This window comes from Equus caballus, chromosome 1, assembly GCF_041296265.1.
Source record: "Equus caballus isolate H_3958 breed thoroughbred chromosome 1, TB-T2T, whole genome shotgun sequence".
Taxonomy (NCBI): Eukaryota; Metazoa; Chordata; class Mammalia; order Perissodactyla; family Equidae; genus Equus; species Equus caballus.
In genome coordinates, this window is record NC_091684.1 from 132,798,860 (window position 1) to 132,813,611 (window position 14,752).

Below are 14,752 nucleotides of genomic sequence, written 5' to 3' on the forward strand. Positions count from 1 at the left end.
ATTCTACTGCATTCACCAGGATCTAGGAGGACAGGACCAAGGGAGTAGGGGAGAGAGTATGGATACCAGGGGAGGGGATAATATTGGCTGACTTGGAATCAGGCCATGGCCAGGGTCCTCCTTGTATCCACAGGTTCCCCAGGGAAAATGTGAATTTCCACAGGTGGGATTGGGAGGGTGGAGCACTCCAAGCAGAGGAAATGTCAGGTGCAAAGGCCCTGAGACTTGGCAGCAAGGAGAAAGTCTGGGAAAGAATGGGTTTCCAGGTTTGACTGGAATTTGTGATATTATTGAAGATGGTTTAGAGCCAGAGCATGACAACTCATCCCGTTGGTTTTTGACCAGGAGAGCGACGTGGTCAGAGTTGTGCTTGTGTAGAATGGAGAGGGATAGACAAGAAGCTGGGAGCACAGCAAGCAGGCGCCTGTCAGGGCTGACTCTAACAGCCACACAGGCAGGCTCTGAAGTTGCACATGCCCCCCCATGTTCCTGGCTTCAAGAGTAAAATTAGCGTCTTTCTCCGCAAAGGCATTGTTTTTTACTCCCAGCATTGGAAAAGTGAAAAACCAGCCTGGCCAGTTGGACTCACAGCTCTTGCAGGCTGGGGATTTGGGATCTGTGACAGCGACAGCCACCACAGCTCGAGCACCCTCCAGTGGGCCTTGGGTCCTGAGATTCCCGGCAGAGGCTTCGATCTGGACGTTTGTGAGGGTTGGTGTTTTGGAGGGGAGATGGACGGGGATTGGGACTCACAGAGAGCAGTCTTGCCCTGCCCACTCCCTGCCTCCTTGGCCTGTGCGGAGAAGGCTGCCCTAGGATTTGCTCCCGTTAAGGTCTGGAGAAGGAAGAATCAGGGTAGGGGTGGAGGTGGGGGGCAGGGGCGAGGGAGAAGGAAAGAACAAATATACCGCTCCTGCTCACCCTCTCTCACCACCTTCACCCTGCCCCAGGCCTGCCCCAGGGGACCGAGGGTCTCTCTCTTCTTCCTCTGAGGAGCATCAAAGAGAACATCATGCTTCACAGCCCTTGTGGGCTGGCAGCTTTGGGAGCACAGCCGGATGTGGCTTTCCCATAAAAGGCATTGGCCATGAAGGAAGCAGTGGGGCCCCTCCTGTGGCTCCACAGGCAGTGGGCATCACTGAGAGGGTCTCTGGCAGGAGAGCAAGGATGTGGCACATTCCCACCTGATAGCAGAAAATACTTATCCCCGAGGACAATGGAGACACCCATGGAGACCCCAAATATCACCGTTTGTGTGTTGGGCGGGTCTTTACATGGGGCTGGTCCTTCAGTGACAAGCAGGCAAGTGTCAGTGAACTGACAGCAATTGCTGTGAGGGTGCCTCCAGCGTGCCCCTAGGTTGGGGAGATATGATTTACATGTGCAGAGTCCCTGGCAGAATGTAGGCACCCAATGAATGCTTGTGGGCAGTGAATGCTCCATAAATGGGCATTGGGTGGTCACTGGGAGCCAGGTTCTTCTGTGGCCCTGTGGCCCTTGCCTCCCAATGCCTTGGAGACAGAACCGTTGATACCTGCAGGCTGTGTAATGCATCTCCTCTCTTTCCATGAACATCTGCTCTCACCCTCTGAAGGAGGATCCCCAGGGAAACGCAAAGTTTCCACTTCCTAAAGCCAAAAAGTTAGAGCTGGGGTTCTTGAAGACTTCGTCACTAATTCCCAGCACATAGCAGAGACGGAGAAACGGAGGCCCACTGGTGGAAGGTTACTTGTCCCGTCACGAAGGTAGTCAAGTCAACCTAGAGTCTCAGTTTCTGACTGGCACACTAGCACTTGCTCCACTGAGTCATGTTAACAATCTTCAGTACCATTCCTGGAGGGTGGGGGGAGTGTTTGCCTGAAAGAGTGTCCTGACATCGTGGGGCCAAAACGCCAGGGCTTCAGGTCTCCCTGTTCAATCCCCCTGACAAAGGGCCTCAGGAGAAGCATCCCTCATCCCTCTGGATGGCTCAGGCTCTTGAAGTGCATCGCCCATGCCTTTAGGGCAGTTTCCGGGGCTCGTGGTTATGTCTTGGGCAGCATGATGATTAACGGCGCAGAGTCTGGAACCAGAGTGACTGAATTCATGTTCCTGTTCTGCACTTACTGCCTGCACTGACCTTGGGTAAGTCTCTCAACCTCTCTATGTCTCAGTTTTCTTATCTCAAAATAAGGATGCTAACTATACCTACCTCATAGGGTTGCTATGAGGATGAAATGAATTTCTTTTTGTAAAGGACTGAGAGCAGTGTCTGCCGCACTGTAAGAGCTAGACAAGAGTTTAATATAATCAAGGTCTGTGGTAGTTTGGGCTCTCTAGAAACTGAGCCCCAGACAGAGATTCAGATACATGGGATTTAGGGAGGGATCCTCGAAGGAGAAAGGGAATAGGGAGGGAAAGAAGACAGAACATAGGAAGGACTTAAGTCAGGATGTGGTCTCCGCCGGCATCTGGCTGCACCAGCCTGGAACACCACCTGCACCACAGAGGCAGTCTCAGCCTGAGGCAAGGGGCAGGGGTGGGGACAGGTGCAAGGGCGCAGCCTTTTGCCTATACCACTTAGTCCTAGTCTACAGGATGCCCTGAGTGGCAGGGAGAGTGGAACCTCCCAGAAGAGATGAATTCCATTTGCCAAAGGCAATGTTAGAGAAGAGGGAGGCTGTGAGCCATTAGCAGCTGACACTCACAGCACTGGGCAATGGCTGCATCAGCCCAGCAAAGGGGGTCTGCGTGGGTCACTGATGGTGCTGGCTCAGAGCACTAAGGCCTCCCAAATCTTCCTTTGCTTGACAGAAGGGAGGGCATTGTCCTTGGTCCTGGTCCTTCCCTTCTACTTCCAGCAGGGCTGGGTTCCTCGCCTACCCCACCCCCTGCAATAAATCAAAACTCTCATCGAGAGCTAGAGAAATTCAAGGGCATCTCCAACCTCTGCACCACTTTATCAGCTCTCACCAGCCCCATCCTAGCAGAGAGCTCTCCCAAGGACCCCTGAGCTCCTCAGGGACCTCCTTAACTCAGGAGACTCCGACTCCCAGCACTCAGGCAGGCTCCAGCCTTCTGGGGATAGTTTGACTTCAGCCCCTTCCTTCTCCCACTGGTCCCCGTGGTGGGACCTAACCATGCAGCAATTTCTATCACACCATGAGCACCTTGGAGGAAAATCGGCAAAATTAATTGGAAATTAAAGTCACCAAATGAGCACTGAATTAAGAAACCATTAACTCCAAATGACTACTGGAAGGGAGCGGAAGTTAATTATAAAGGCTGCCTGGTTATTTTGTGTGTTTTCTGCATAACAATTATCAACTTATATCTTGATGTCTGCGTCTGATTAGCATTCTGTGACTGTCGGTGTTGGTTTCTGGTGAGATGTGTGACCCTCCCTGGTACCCAGGGACCAACTCAGGAATCGAGACATCCTCTCCCTGCCTGAGACAGGGCCTCCCCACAAACTGCCTGCCTGGTGCCCCACAGCATCTTTCCAAAGATGCCCCCTGCCTAAGGTACTCTCTAAGGGAAGCCATTGTCAGTGGCATCCCAGGGAGTCCTTGCCCACACATTATCATTGCATAATGGGCACCACAATCCACCTCATTAGGCTCTGCTGGGGATCAGGATTAAATGGGATAAAGTGGAAAAAGCACATGGCTTATTAGCCCAGGGGGCTGTGGAAAAGAGTTATAGGGGGAAGCTGACTGCTCACCAAGAGAAACTTCCAGGTGTCTCATCCTGAAAGGCAGCCCTGGACCAGCTTTCCTCTCTCCCTGGGAGCAATCTACAGCAATAGAGATGACTACTAGGATGGAAGCTCCCCGAAGGCAGGGGATTTCATTGTTTTGATCACAGTTCTATCCCCAGTGCCTAGATCCGTGTTCAGAACAATAAATATTTGTTGAATTAATGAGGAAATTGGACCCCCCCCCCAAAAAACCTCCCCTTGACCACGAGATAAGGGAAAGGAATTGTTCGCAATGGCCATCCAACTGCTAGGAGACAAGGTATCTCGACTGAAGGATGTGGTTGAAGCCACATGATCTTTCACTGGTGCTATGGCAAAGCTGGTTTCCCTCTATCCATCTTGCATCCCCATCTCCCTCCCCTATCCTTTATATTATGTCCCAGAGTAATTTTTCTAAAATCCATATCTAATCATGCCCCTCCTCACTTCAATACTCTTCAATGACTCTGCTACCTGCCGAGTAAACTATAACAGTATAAATGTCCCCAGCCTGGCACTGGAGACCCTGAGAGATTCTGTAGACCCCAGAGCTTCCCTTCCAGAATATTTCTCCTCCAGGAAACCTTTCCCAACCACCTGGGCCCACCATGAACCTGATTTCTCTCTTCTGTGACTTTTTTTGTCTTGAATTTAGCATATAACCAGGCACTGTCCAATATTTTGACTCTTTCCTTAGTGTCCTATGAGTGGTTTTTTTCCCTTCTTATGTTGATTATAATCTCCTGAAGCAAACGGATGAGTATTTTCTTGAGGCTCCCACAGAAAACTCAAGAAAGGGCTGAGAACATTGAGATCTCATTACAAAGGACACTGGTTGCTAATCAATGAACTCATTGGCTTCCCCTCCTTGCGCTCCTCCACCACGTTCTCTTGTCATAGCGCTCAGCATATCTCTGCTTGATAATTCTCACACTGCCTTGTAAGCATTGATTTTCTCATTGGCCTCATCCCCTGGGCTGAGGGATCTTAGAGAATGGGGACAAATGTCCCTTCTCCCTGAATCCCCAGTAACTGGCACAGTGCCTGGCACCCTCAGTAAATAAGAAACGATGAAAGCCCCCTGGCTCTCTTTTCTTACTCCACATTCTGACAGAGCCTTATATAGACCTTCCATAGCATTAGTTCCTTCACTTATTCATTTATTCATCTAGCAACTGTTTATTAAACATCAACTATGTGTCAGATACTAGGTTAGGTATTAGAGAGAGAGAGTGATGAAAAGACAAGCAGCTTAGACATGTTCACTTCTCTATCATACAGTGAGTTTCTTGAGGTTGGGGGTATACCTGCATCCCCCTCGTGGTTCCATCACTTAGCATGGTACTTGGCACATAAAGTATTCACTAACTGTGTTCACTACTGCATTAATTAGTAATGCATCTAATTGGCTTCATCTCCTTTTTCAATCCTGGGATCTCCCACGAATCCTATGGGATTTTAGAGGGACTGGCTTTGCTATGAGGCTGGAGTTGGAGAAGGCCAGCTCACTGGGAAGATGCTCTCATTCAACAAATATTTCCTGAAAATGTCTCTGCCAGCAAGGAGCACGTAGTCTAAAAGAGAAGACAATGACAAACAGGGAGAGATAAACCCTGCAGTGTAAGTGCAAGATCAGAGGGACAGCAGGACATTGGTGCAGGGGCGGTGACAGTGCAGAGGAGGGGATGTTTTCTTCTGTCCTGGAGGTGGAGAGAGGGCTTTGCAAGGAGGAAATTCTTGATCTGGACAGAGAATCAGAAGTGTGCCATGCAGACAAAGTGAGAAAGGCAGAGGGAATGGAATGTGCAAAGACACAGTGAAGGCCTGGGACATTTGGGGAACTGCTGGCAGAAGCTCAACATTGCCAGAGCTTATGAGATAATGGAGAGGGCAAAGGGGCAGGCAAGAGCGAGGGGATACTATAGCCTAGGAAGCTCAGGCTTTATCATGTAAGTAGGGAGAGACTCGAACGTTGTTATAGCCTCTTGAGAAGACAGCAGAGAAGGAGAAAATGAAAATCCATGAGGGAGAAGCAATACAAACCCCACAGGTTGGGTGAGATGTTGATTGCTGCCTGGCCATTTACCCTTCATCGAATAGAAGCATTTTCCTCTGTGGGAGGAAGACGAGTGGAGCCCTCCGCCACTCTGAGTCTGTCTATCCAGTGGGGTAACTTACCCAACATCCACCCCACCACCTAGCCCAGGCCTGGACAATCACAATATTCTACTCCCCTGGCCACGGATTGGCTCAGAGATGATCATGTGATCCCACCCAAGCCACCGAGACTCAGTTCTGGGCTCTTTTGTTAGAATGAAGATCTCTCCTCTGCTGAGGATGTTGAGAGGACGCAAGAAGCTGAAGCTGTTTGCAGCCCTCTGCCTATCATGTGGTAAAGGCCTGCGAGAATGAAGCCAATATTGAGGAAAGCAGAACCAAGAGACAACATGGGCCTGAGTTCTGATGGTATCATATGCGTGCTGGGAGCAGTGAGATCTACTTCTGCACTTTTCAGCAGAATTATGTTTTTTTCTTCAGCTAAGCTAATTTGGATCCGGTTTCTGTTATTTGCAATCGGAAGAGTCCTAACACACTGAGAAAGGTTATAAAGAAGTTTGAGTCCCTAGGAGGTGAATATCAGGTTAACTTCTGGCATTGTCTGGACTAGAGGCTTGGCTTGGTGAAGATGAGCAGAAGGTTGTGTACCTGAGAACAGCGGGTTTGGGAAACGTCTGGGGAAAAGGCCGGAGAACACCACTGAGCTAGTATCTGAGGAGAATAGTTCGAATTTAAAGAGATGAAGAAGACCTAGGACCCATACGGTAAGGAAATCATTTATCCAGGAACTGAGGGAGCTGGGGAAAGACCCCATCCTGAGCCAGCGGGGAAAGGTAGGGATAAAGGGAAATGTCAATAATGCAGGATTGTGCTCAGAACAAAAATCTGCCAAAAAGGGAATAAACTAGAACAGGAGTTGGCAACTATTTTCCTGTAAAGGGCAAGTTAGTAAATATTTAGGCTTTGTGGGTCATACGGCCTCTGTCACAGCTGCTCAATTCTGCTGTTGTAGAGCAAAAGCAGCCACAGACAATGAGGAAACAAATGAATTTAGCTATGTTCCAATAAAACTTTACTTAAAAAAACAGGTGGTGGGCTAGGTTTGGTTGTGGGTCTGGACTCTTGAAGTAAAGAATTTAGACTGTTTAGTGCTATAGACTTACGCTAAGCTAACAGAGCCATGTGGGAGCGTGAGAGCATGTGTCTGGAACTTGTCAATCATTTTTCAATTCATCCCTACCTTGCCTACCATAGAGGAATTCCTTGGTGGGGTAGCCAGGGTGATGCTAGGGAGGACTGTAATTCCCATAATCCCTCTAGATCTTGGTTTAGGAATTCAGTCTGGAAGCTGTAAATGCAAGGCATCAGGGACAGCAGACGGCAGTAAGCAGAGGCCAGTACCAAGGACAGCACCACTTCTTGGTGGGCAAGGTGGGTTTGGGAAGCACCCTGTTTCCAGACTAAGAGAAAAGGCCTTTGATCAGGCCTGTGTCTGGAAGGACATCTTTGCATCTCCTTTCATGAAGTGGATGAGAAAAAAAAAATGGTCTAGATATCTCGAGACATGTCCTGAGAACCTGGATGCTTGACTCCACAGGCCGACCCCTGGGACCATGTAACCAGTGAGAATGAATCTTTTTCCTAAAAGATCTAAAAATAAGCCACAATTTCACGCTGGTACATCTAGGTGGTGTTAATGAAAGGGGTGCCTGGAAGGGATCTTGGAAAGTGACTCTAGCTCTTGGTGTCTCCTCTTCCTCACCTGTCAAGTGGAGATAATAATCACTTCCCTGCCTTGCTCACAGGATCATTATGATTATCAAAGGAGACAGTGGGCAGAAAAGTGCTATGAGCAGCAGAAAGACAGATGGGAAGAACTCAGTCCAAATGTCCAGCTCAGCCCCTGACCTGCTATGACTGTTATCCCTTTCTTATTTTTAAAAGAAAAAAATGTTTTTCCCTCCAAGTGATACAGAGAAAGAGCCAAAACTGGATGTAACCTTACTGCCTGTAGCAGGCATTGTTGGTTACTTACCAACATCTGTCCCACCTACGAACCATTTCTGCCACGAACAGAACCTGGATTGTGCTCAGGTGCAGCCTCCTTCTCTAGAAGGCAATGGGTTTCACTAGGGGTCCCATTTCCTTTGCCAATTGTTGCTTTAGGAATGGATTTTTGGACAATTCTGGCCAATGAGACAAGAGAAGGACTTCTGGATAATGAGCTCATATTGATTTTAAAAAGTTAAAAGGAATATACAGGAAGAGCTGGCCTCTCAGAGTAATAGAGTGAAGCCAATAGTGGAAAAGCAGACACAGAGCTGTCCTGGAGCCCCCAGAGCCTGCCCCCACTGTGGGCTTCTTGTTTGTGAGATACTAAAACTCCTTACTATTTGAGCCAGTTGAGCCAGAGCTTTCTCTTACCTATAGCCAAAGGCATCCTCGCTAACAATCACTGGCCCTGAGGAGCCGACCAGGGAACACTGGATACTCGTTACCCACCGTTCCCCCTCACCTTCTTTTCAGGCTTCACCAGGAAACAAAACTGACAAGCCATATGCTCCCCAGGCCTGAGCTCACTTTAATTAATCCTTGGAGGCAGAGTGCTGGAACTGTAGGGGAGAGGGCTGGCTGTAAGAAGCATGCTCCCTGTCTCCCCACGCCCAGACCTAAAGAGGCTCCTCCTCCACTCACCTTCCTCTCTCACTCAGTGCTCAGGGATAGAGCAGATTGGGGGAAATATTTACCCTGACTTGGACCAAGAATGGAAGAAGGAAGTCTGTGGTTCCTGGGGTATGTGCTTAAGAAGAGCTAGGAGTTAAGGCCCATGCCCTTCAGAGCACAGAGCCAGGGCTCGGGCCCTCAGACTTTACCTCGCAGCTTGGGTCTGGGGTGGGCTTGTCTGTGGTGGGGAGTTCAAGTCACTAGGTATGACTCAGCCACTCTTGGCTTCACCAGGCACAGCTCTCCTTGAACAGAAGACTTTCAGAGCCAATGGATGCTCAACGGCACAGAAGACATGGCTGAGTTAGAGGTAAGGGTGTGACATGAGAGAGACCACGGTGAGGCCCAGGACCTCCTCATAGGGAGAGCTAGGTCAGTGACTGGGAGCCCAGACTGAGTCAGCAAAGGCATAGGACGCGGTTGGGCTTATTCAGATGGGGAAAAGCAGGAATCTCAACTGCAGAGGCCGATACAGAAGAAGGAGGCTCAGATGAGAATAGGCAAGGCATGAGGTCACAGGCCGAAGCCAAGGTCTCTCTTGGGCCCTCCCCACTAAGGCTCCAGCCTCTATGGCTCCTCTCTCCTCCTCCAGGATCTAACCACCTGCACTCCAAATTCCCTCTTCAGCCCTCTGGGCTCCTACTCCTGCACCTGCACGGACAAATGCAACAAAGTGCATGGCAGACGGGAGGCCTTCCCAGTTTTCATTGCTGACCCTAGAGAACGGCTTTAGATGCAGAAATTCTTTTGCTCCACTTGATTCTCCTGGTTGTGACCAAAATGTCCTTACACCCTACTTGCCAGTCTGCCTTAGCACACCTTCTGGATTATTTCCTGGCTCTTCCAAGCTACAATTCTGCCTCTGATCTCAGTGATGCCTCCTCCAGCAAATTGGGTAAAGCCCCTCACCCCAGCTAGGCATAATCCCCAAGACCCCTTATCTGCATGTAGCCCATTACTTCTGACAGGCCATACGCCCACCTCTTCTTTGCTCCTGTCTTGGCGGGGGAGGTGGGGGGCGGAGGCAGGTATCCAGACAGAAGACAGAGGGGCTGAGTAATAAGAAGATTGGTGTACACTTGAAGCACCAGGGAACCGTGCTGGTGAAGAGGACAGAATGGAAATGGAATTTGGGGAATATATTTTGGCAGTGGTGTCAAGGAAGAAGGGCCATTTGGAGATTTCTGCAGTAGTTTAAGACTAAGGTCATGGGTGTCTGAACTAGGGTGGCAACCTTGAGAGGGGCCTGAAGGGGGTGGCTGTGAGGGCTGTTTTGGAGAGAAGAGCAGCAGGCCGTGGAGCTAACCGGGTGGGAACAGTTGGAGTTGAGGGAGAGAGCAGAAGAAGAAATTTTAAAAAAGGAAGGAGAGACTGACAGCAGGATAACATGGATTTCAAAGGTCTAGGAGAGAGAAGGAAAAAAAAGAAAGCAGATATCAAGAGAGATAGAGAAGGATGGAGAGAGAAACAGAGGCAGAGAAATACCGAGAAATCAAGATGGAAACCACCAGGACCCCGTCCCAGAACAGGAGCCTGCTCTCCGCAGCAGCTAGCTGCAGAGCAGACCAGCTGTGTGAGACCATCTCTGGATGCCAGAGCCCAGGCTGGTGTAGCCCCAGGGGGAGTGTGCATCCTGCCTGGTGCCAGAGGAGGGGCCTGAGGCCCTGGGAGGCTGCCTGGTTACTCAGGGAGGACACAGTGAATGCAGAGATTGGCTTTGAGCCCAGACCCCAGCTGCGGAAACTGCCTTTCTGACCCCGCCCTGCACTGGCCTGCCTGAGCCCCTTTTCCAGGCAGCAGCTGCTTGGATTCACCTACCCCGTTTATAGAAGCTGGAGCCTGAGTCCTCACTGGGGAGAGGAGAGACTGCAGACGGGGAAGGGAGCCAGGCTGGCAGCCTGGGAGAGAGAAGCAGGAGAGAGAAGCAGGGAGTGAGCTCCTCTCATCTCTGAAGTCTAAGCCTCAGTTCTTGGCCTGTCACTCAAGGCCCTGTCACTCAAGACTGCCTTTCCCCTGTGCTGCATTCCGCGCCTCCCCCCCCCCCCCCCCCCCCCCCCCCCCGCCCCTGCCTTGCCCGCACATACGGGGGGGGGGGGGGGGGGGCGGGGGCGGCCTGCCTCCACACCTCCTCATCTGTCTGGGACATTTCCGCCTGCGTGGGACCCCGCCTCACCCCCTGCTGTGACGACCTCCCTCTACAGATCCCCTCAATCTCTCACAAGCTGGTTCTAGCCTGCTCCCTCCCGGCTGCTGCCCAGGCCCCTGCAGGCCTCTCAGACCTGACCCTCTGAGCGCGGCTCCCCCTGCAGGGGGAGTGGAGCTGAGGCAAGAACTGTGCTTCCAGAGGACAGCATGACCTCTTTCAAATTGCTTGGCACATGATCCGGAGAAAGACTTCACATGTTTTCCCCTAGAGAGGAGACAGCCCCGGGCGCCACACAGCCTGGGCTACTGCCTCTGTGGCTGATGGTGGGGCCTGCAGAGGCAGGCCTCGGCCCGGGGCTGCTGGCTGAGGCTTGGAGAGCAGTCCTGCCAACGCGCAAGGGGAACAAGGCATGGGGGGGGGTAGGCAGGGGGGCATGTCACTGGGGAGAGGAGCCCAGCGCTTTGGCCTTCGTGGTCTTGCAGCTATTCTGCTGGGCCCAAGGCCCCTCTGGAGCATCCATTCTGAAACAGCCACTCCTGTGATGGCCTCGGGAGATTTCCACAACCGGCAGTGGCTCCCGTCTTGGATCCTGAGAAAGAATCCGGGCCTTGGCCTCAGTTTCCCTGCTCTATGCCTACTCCCTCTATCTATAAAGGGCATAATCAGGCCAGCCCTGCCCCTCACCCAGGCCTCTTGTCCTGACAGTGGGGTGAGTGGTGGAAGGACCTTCTCAGCAGTGGAGTAGGGAGGCAGGGCTGCTGTTAGAAATCCCTGCCTGGCCTCTAAGCAGTCAAGGAGGCAGAGTGGGCAGACAAAATGGCCACAAAACATAGTACATATTAAAACTCCCAATTTTGGCCAATTACGTACACCCCAACCCAACACCAGACCCAAGATACAGGAGGGGTCCTCTCGTAGCCTCCAGGGAGACTGCAGTGCCCAGGGTTCCTGGCTCCTGGCCGGTGCACACCTCTTGCCCACCCCAAGCAGTGAAGGCTCCAAGTCTCCTGCAGCCTCTGCTTCCCCGGGGAGCCCCCACTCCAGAAGTGGGAGCCACCCCTTCCCACTGTAAAGAAAGCAGCCCTCCCTCAAAGACAGAGGACTGAGGATGTGACCTTCCCAGGGGCCCGTGCGGGAAGCAGATCAGTGGAGGGGATGAGGGGCTCTGTGAGAGGCTCATGGCCCAAATGGGGGCACCCCATCACCCCAGCAGCTTCCCCAGGTGGAGGCAGGTGCCTCACGCCCAGCTCTCAGGGCAGTGTGACACCCCTCCCCTGTCCTAGATGCCCCATTGGCGTCCGGCTTCCACCTTCAGGACCTGCGGTGACTCAGATGATGGGTCCAGCTCTAGATGTTTCCTTTTCATTTAACAAGAAAACAACAAAACAAAAGAAAAAGGGTGAAGGAAGAGAGTGTAAGATGCCCCCAGCTAAGAAGGGCAGCCATCCCTTAGCGCTGGATGTTGAGAGTCTGGGCACACACAGGGCTGCTCCTGAGGGGCCGGCTCTGTGACGAGGAGGCAGCCTCGCTGAGTGGGCGGGCAGGGTGCAAGCTGATGCTGGGGATCCCTGCCCCAGGCCTCGCTCAGGCCCGGGCTTCCCTTTTCCTGCCTCCCAGGCCCCAGCCCTAAGCTCCCCATTCTGGCCCCTGTTCTCCTTAGCCCAGTTCCTTTCTCCACAGCCCAGGGCGCTGGAAGGAGCCATCAGCTGATGCCAGGAGACCAGCCCTGCCATAATCTGCTGAGTAGCTGGAGGCAAATCACTCCTCTCCTGATCTCGGCCCCTCTCCTGGCAGAGGGAGGGTATGGATGTGTCGGTCACTAGAGGCCCCAGGTTATCAACCGGATCCTGTTTCTCTCTGTCTCCTCTGTGTGCATCTGGACATGCTTCATGGTGCCTACTCAGAGCTTCTTCTAAGGAAGGCCTCCTTGCCACATCCCCTGAGGCAGAGGCCACCATGTTTCGTCCCACCAGCCACCCCCTCACCTCGCTGCCCCTGATGGGACAGAGGTAGGCATGTGCTCCAGTGTTAATGAGCCAGTGACCTGTGTCAATGAGCAAATAAATGGGAAACCTGTCCTTGTACGAGAGCTTCATTGAAAAAATGACATTTAGGCTAAGATCCAAATGGTAGGTAGGATTAGCCAGGTGAAAAGGGAAAACAGCATGTGCAAAGGCCCAGGGGTGGGAAGCAGCTTGGAACACTGGAATGAGAAAAAGAGCCAGTCACATTTGGAGGAGACACAGCAGATTTGGAGGAGAGCAGGAGAAAGCCTCAGAGAAGTGAGCAGGGACAGGTGTGTAGGGTCTTATAGAGCTCATAAGGCAATTGGACTTAATCCTGCCTGTTTCCTTCTGTCCTGCCTCCAACTGTCTCTGCTCCCTTATGGCTTCTGCTCCTCAATAATTTCAACTGCACGTGGTCCACCCCAGCCTCTCTGGACGCCTCTATCTCCTGGCTTTTCTATATCAGCTTTCCCTGGTAACAAGTACATGTTATAAGAATCCCTTCCCCAACAGCAGCATGACCACTATTTACTGCGTGTCGCCTCTGTACTCCTCACAATGATGCTGAGAGTATTGTCTCTGTTTCACAGATGGCAAAACCAAAGTCAGAGAGGTGAAATCACTTGCCCAAGCAAACTCAGCTGGCAAATGGCAGAGCCAGGATTTGAGCCCAGATGTGTTTGGCACCAAACACCCCCATGCCCCACCCCGGTTGGTACTCCCAGATGCTGTGAGGCTACAGGCAGGGAGGTGTGGGCATGAGGGGCAACAAGATCCATGGAAATAGGCTCCTACTTGGAGCCGACAGGCCCAAGGGTTCTTCAGATTGTCTGGAATGTTCTGAGCGATGACCATCTTCCCAGGATGGGGGTGGGCAGTGGGTATGACTTGGACCACCTGGGAGCACTGAGTCATGGGCGTGGAGTCCTGGGGTGTTCAGAAGGCCTGAGACCATGGCCTCTCCAGCCAGACTGCCAGGCTGACCTGGATTCTGTGGGTCCTGAGCCTGGGATGGTCATGGAAGCGAGGGCCAGTGGCATCTAAGACCCTGCACTGGGGGTTCCCCAGGTGAACCAAAGACCTCCAGAGATCTAGACAATACTTGATGCTCGGTGACATCTCAATACCATGTGCCTAGGGTTGGTTGTGTCTAGTGGCGATGGATTTCACTCCTTGATTGTGTTGGTTTGGTTGAAATTAAATTAACTTGTGTTTTCCTCAGCACATAGTAGCTAGACTTGCACAGCGATAGGACTGGGGAGACCCTGAAAGGTCGTTTTGTCCACTGTTTCTCAAGCTCTTAAACGCCAGCCTCCCTTTCATAAATATAAAGACTTCACACTTGCCTTTAGTGATAGGCGGCGTTTCTAGATGGATTCAATGTCACGGTTGTAGTAGGCTGAATGACAGCCCCCAGAGATATCAGATCCTGATCCCTGGGACCTGTAAGTATTACCTTATTTGGAAAAAGGGTCTTTGTAGACATGATTAAGTTAAGGATCTTGAGATGAGGAGATTTTCCTGGATTATCTGGGTGGACCCTAAATGCCATCACATGTATCCTTAGAAGAGGGAGGCAGAGGGAGATGTGACATGCACACAGAGACGGCACCATGACCAAGGAGGCAGAGACTGGAGGGACGTGACCACAAGCCAAGGAATGCTGACAGCAACAAGAATTTGGAAGAGGCAAGGAACGGATTCTCTCCTAGGGAGTGCAGCTCTGCCAGAATCATTAATTTCAGCACAGTACTACTCATTTCAGGCTTCTGGCCTCCAGAACTGTGACGGAATAAGTTTCCTGGGTTTTTTTTTTTTTTTTTTTTGAGGAAGACTAGCCCTGAGCTAACTACTGCCAGTCCTCCTCTTTTTCCTGAGGAAGCCTGGCCCTGAGCTCACATCCATGCCCATCTTCCTCCACTTTATATGTGGGACGCCTACCACAGCATGGCGTGCCAAACGGTACCGTGTCCGCACCCGGGATTCGAACTGGCAAACCTTGGGCCGCTGAGAAGCAGAACGTGTGAACTTAACTGCTGCGCCACTGGGCCAGCTCCGTTTCTGTTGTTTTAAGCCCCCTAGTTAGTGTTAATTTGTTAT

General features: G+C 51.6%; 1 long non-coding RNA gene across 2 annotated transcripts; it reads left to right on the forward strand.

Moving 5' to 3' along the window:
- The first annotated feature begins 1,114 nt into the window (after window positions 1–1,114).
- LOC138917226 (uncharacterized) lies at window positions 1,115–12,718 on the forward strand. 2 transcript variants are annotated; one of them, XR_011424927.1, is made up of 3 exons: window positions 1,115–2,124; window positions 8,735–8,810; window positions 12,327–12,718. It is a non-coding gene; the product is annotated as an uncharacterized lncRNA (long non-coding RNA). The 2 variants fall into 2 exon arrangements; XR_011424928.1 differs by lacking the exon at window positions 1,115–2,124 and adding an exon at window positions 5,092–6,540.
- The last annotated feature ends 2,034 nt before the right edge of the window (window positions 12,719–14,752 follow it).